The 5,291-nt window shown below is 34.2% G+C and overlaps 1 pseudogene; it reads right to left on the bottom strand.

Annotated features, from left to right (window-relative positions):
- The window catches only part of LOC105308554, a 942-nt pseudogene extending 282 nt beyond the window's left edge, over positions 1-660 (bottom strand).
- Between the last annotated feature and the right edge of the window lie 4,631 nt (positions 661-5,291).

Raw genomic sequence — 5,291 nt, 5'->3', positions numbered from 1 at the left:
TAAGATGTGAGAATGACGAGCAGTGTACTTACCTCATTAAAGGTGGCAACAGTGAAAAGAAGCAACTGGCAAATATAAGAATCAGAGCAGGAGAGGGAAATCAGGGAGGACAACGCACAACAGAAATGTATTGAAACCCCAAAAAGATAGTTTGATAGCAGAACATGTGAGTACCAAGGAACATGGAACTCCTCACACATAGGATACAACCACCGGCGGAGCGCAGAGTCTTTGGGACATGGTGACTGTGTAGAGCAGAGGGTTGTAAATGGCCAAAAAGCAGCCATAGGCCATCACAGCAAATAGAATTAATTCAGTCTTCACAAAGGTACAAAAGAAAAAGAATTGCATCATACAACCTAAAAATGAAATAGTTCTGTCTTCTATGAGTACGTTCACCAGCATCTTCGGAGCAACGATGGAGGAATAGCAGAAATCCACAAATGAGAGATGGCTTTGAACAAAGTCCATGGGGGTGTGTAGTTTCGGGTTAATTTTGATGATCACAATCATTCCAAGATTTCCTACCACACTGAAGCTGTAGATGGCTTGATACACCAGGAAGAGGGGAACCTGTGGATCCGGGTAATCTGAGAAGCCCAACAAGGTGAATATGGCTCCAGCAGTTGAATTTCTCCTTCCAGAAACATATTTCTTCATGGTAGGATCTGAAAATCAGACCTGGAAATTATATATTATGGAGAATGATTGATGCATGAAGCATGCCTAATTCTCTCCTGTGTAGAGTGAGAGGTAAAACAAAATAATCTGGGTTAAATCTCGATAGGTGTTAAGGATCCAGGAATATCTAAAGTTGCATACAATGTTTAATAGTTAATGTTACTTTCTCAAAAATTTAGAAATTCTGTTCTTGTTCTTAAATATCATTTTAAAACCTACAAATGTACTAGTTATGAACTTGAGTGATTAGATGGTAGTATGTAACCAAATCCTCATGGAAGACATTCTAATCTCATTGAATTCTTAAATTCTGCAAGGAAAACTTTAGAAAAGTGAAATAATATATTATTGGTTCTATAATTACTCATGACAAGTGGAAGCATGTGAAATAACTTCTATAATTAGAGTTAATTTCTGTAAAATCATATCTGCATATGTTGTGACATAAATAAAAAATAGAATACGTTCTTATTTATGTCCATATTTTAAATATGAGTCTAGCACTTTTATCAGCAGTCAGAAGAAGCTGGAAGAAGCAATAAACAAATCTTTTCCTGGAGCCTCTGAAAACAACACAGCCCTGCCAGAAATTTGACTGCAGCCCAATAAAACTGATTTTCCACTTCCAGCCTCCAGACCCATAGGGGAATAAAAATCTCTGTTTTTGTAAGCCATTAAGTTTCTGCTCATTTCTTACAGCAGCCATGGGAAACTAATGTACATGGTAACCTTCATTCCAGCTCTGCCCTCTAACTCCTATGAAAACCAGAAGCCAGTCTCTTTCTTTTGCTCTAAAGCCATTTAGGTGCTTCTTTGTAAGGCACCCTTCTGTCCCCAGAAAGTAATAAACCTTTTTATACATTCAGGTATTTAGCTCCCATATAAATAGGTATATGCCTTCTTGAATTATACCCAGTTTAGTCCATATTAACGAGTTTATAAATATGGTGAAAAAGACTATTCTCCAAATATCACCGACATAACCAGTCGATAAGACAAAGCTGAGTGTATTGCTTACCTTAGTAAGGGAGAACACCACCTCACAGAGCTTTGGCTGTTTCTAGGGAGATGGGAAGGCAAGTAAAGAATGTAAAAATTGGAAGTTTGGTTTAAGTTGCTTCTTTCAAAGCAAGGGTGTGATTAGGATTAACTAGAGATCAAGAGACAACAGTTTAGTTTTGTAGAAACAGTACTAAAAGGATTTTGTGGTGAGAGATTAAAAAAAAATTAGGAAGTAAACTGTAGGTTGATGTTTTCTGTTGAATAATCCATGGATTGTTTAGAAATTTTTGTAAGGAGCAATGAAAATATTTCCCTGGGAGAGCAGAGTTAAGTCATATTAATGGAAACAGAGGAATAGCAAAGTCATGTTAATGTAGATAGCAAGGGGGGCGTTTAGTTTAGTTTCCTGGATAAGTATGGAAGTTGAGGGTTTTTATTCTGTGTGATATCTGTAATTTGCATTTCTTTTTATTTAAAAGGTCTCAATGTGAGCAAAAATACTACTATAACTCACCAAATTTTACCTCAAATTGAAGACTTTGGCATTTTTGAATTTTAATGTAAATAACAGAGACTATTAGGTTATATATACATATTATATATAATCTTCCCTTAATAAACCATACATGGGGGATATCTGATCAGTTGCCTACAAAATCTTTGACATTTTTCTAATATCAGATAATATAAAATCAGATGCGGTAAAGCAATATGATCTGCAGCGCCAACTTTATAAATTCAAATCTAAAATAACCAGCCAATATCATACTTGCTACGTACCAGCTGATATAATGTTAAAAGTTAAATTCTAGCTATATCCGTATTCCTAACAACTGTGCTTTTCTAGAACACTTGTATATACAGGGAGTATAATGAGCTTACTTTTATAAGAAAGGTCCCCTTTACCCTCCCTTGCCCTCCAACTTTCCTGGATACTTGCAGGGACATTTTGCATCACACTTAAGAAGAATGCAAGTCCTGGGGATTATGCAGACATTCTAAGTAATTTTCTACAAAAGCAATGCTGTTACTGGGGATAATGGTCTCTGTTTACAACAACCTAAGAGGCTTAGACCCCTCTATCCACAATTCCTAACAGATCACCCAATTAGTGTTAGGTTATTAATCGCCTTTCTAAAGAGTAAAAAAGAGTAACAAGAATGGATATTTTGAGTACCGAGTGGGAAAAATGCTAAATAAATAAATTTTTGAAATGGAATTTTGCAAAGAAAACATAGTCAGAAAAAATTTAAAACATTTCTCAAATTATTTTATTGCCATCATTATTACCACAGTAAGTAAAAAATTTGTTAAACTCTCAATATGGCCCCATTATGCTGAAATGACTTTTGGTTTTCTTTAAAGAGTTAACTTGCAGTTCACCAGTTCTGTCACTAAACTGTCCCAACTGACAAAGTAAGTTCGATCTTGTGTGCATGTAGGTAGAAGGATCACACTGCAAATAAAGAGGAAAAATAAGTTAGATTGAAGCTCACCATAATGTGATTTTTTTTTTTTCAATAGTTAGAACTTTCAGATTGGATTAAAGTGGAATTCTCGCCTTTGGAAATAAGTAAACTAAAGTTGTCTGACCAAATTTTCAGTCTTGATTTAGATTTGAATATTTTCACTGGATATAAATTTTAACAAGATTTGCTCTCAGATTTTGCAGGTATAGGAGTCATTAATTTTATGCTGTGAGGAAAAAAATGTAAAGTCTATAATATAACCAGTGGAGTTCCACTAATCATAACTAGCCCTAAAGTATTGTTTTGGTGAAACTGTCATGCACAATATATGTAGGACTAATTGAGGTGATGATAAGAACTCGTTTTCACTAACTGAGATCACTGTAACATTCTCTTGAGGCTCTCTGGCATGAGACGCTCATCCATAAGTCCTTCCATCTCCTCAGAAGCACCTTTTGATACCAAGTCTTATAGAAGCCTTTACTGGGCAAGTCTTTCAATGCCATGAAAAAAAACAATCAATTTCCAGTACAGAAGTAACATTTTTTTTTGCGCTTCCATGTGGTTTTTTATGGTAATTTAAATGGCAATAGTTACATTTTTAAATATTTGAACTATGTGCAAGGAACAATAAAGGCGATCCTTGCAGGATTACAAACACCATTTTAAAAAAATCCCAACATTTCTGAGAGTGAAAATTGCCTATTCAAATCAACACTAACAGCATTTCTATTATAATTGCCAATGTGATTTTAGAGGAAAAAATTGCAATGGCAAAAACTCTGCTAATTATTCCCTAGGTATCTTTTCTAAATAAGTATGTTTGGAATCCTTCAATTATTAGGTAGGTCCCCAAAGATACGAGAAAGCAGGTAAAAGTCATTGGTTGTATTGGTGAAATTATTCCTCTAGGTAAGTCGAAAACAGTTCCTTCCTTGGTAAATACATTTTGTGTTTACTAGATTGGCTTTAATGGCGTAAAAGTAGGCTTTTATGGATCTGAGAGCAAGAACTATTGATTTGTGTCTAAGTAGATGAGATAAACCACATTTTTCAGTTCATACCCACAAATTGATCTATGTTGTGCATTCTTTCTCATATAACTTCTACGGTAATCTAAAACATCTAAAACACTTTTCGTTTAAAGAAATTTTTCTGTTACAGGTAAGAGAACTGAAGCATGGTTGGCTACCTAATCATTTGAATTAGTTTATTTTCTATCTTCAGATTGTTTATGTTATATATTTGGGAAGATTTTAGTGAATCATAGTATTCTCATTGGATCTTTTGGTTCATTCCCTTTTAATGCAAGTATCCAAGATTCACTATCTTTTCCCATCTTCACCTTCATATCTCTTCTCTTCCTTTTTACATTTCTCTAAATGGAATTCTTAGGCTATTAAAAAGGATGATCAATGTGAAGGTCCCAAGAATATATGCCCTGCTTGTGGGGAGTAGGTGAGACATTTCTTCCTTCCTGCAACAATTTTATGCACCTCAGCCTGTCTCACAGTGGCCACACTATTGGTCTTCTAACCCCCTCATGGTTTCTCTCTGGTTTTGGATACATCTGTATTGAATTATAGCTATCAACTACCACCTGAATAACTTGGGATATTCCTCCAAGCCTCAATGTTCTTATCCAAAATATAGAATTAATAATAAAAATTTAACTTATACAGACCTAAATGTATTATAAAGCTTTAGGGTCAAGAGCTTGGGTTCCAGTCCTGTTTTTATCACATCTTATCTCTCAAACTTGCTCTCATCTGTAAAAAAAAAAAAAAAAAAAAAAAAAAAAAAAGGTTGTAATAATAAACACATTGTAATTTTGCTAGTTTTTTGTGGCAATTAAATTAATTATATGTAAAGTACTTAGAATATTGTGTTGCACATAAAACCATTATATACATGATAGTCATTATTAATAAACCTTACCATATAGCACTAGTGATAAGCTAAGAGGGAGAGAGAGTAGTGGAGTAATTTAAACTAGTATTTGCTATTTATCTACAATGTGTCAGTAAGTAGGATATGATATGATAGGATAAATATGTAGATAGATAGGTAGATAGATGATAGATAGATAGATGATAGTTAGATAGATAGATGATAGATAGATTATAGATAATTTTTCTA

The sequence above is a fragment of the Pteropus vampyrus genome, unplaced genomic scaffold, assembly GCF_000151845.1.
Source record: "Pteropus vampyrus isolate Shadow unplaced genomic scaffold, Pvam_2.0 Scaffold591, whole genome shotgun sequence".
Lineage (NCBI taxonomy): Eukaryota > Metazoa > Chordata > Mammalia > Chiroptera > Pteropodidae > Pteropus > Pteropus vampyrus.
This window is presented reverse-complemented; position numbering and strand designations above follow the sequence as displayed.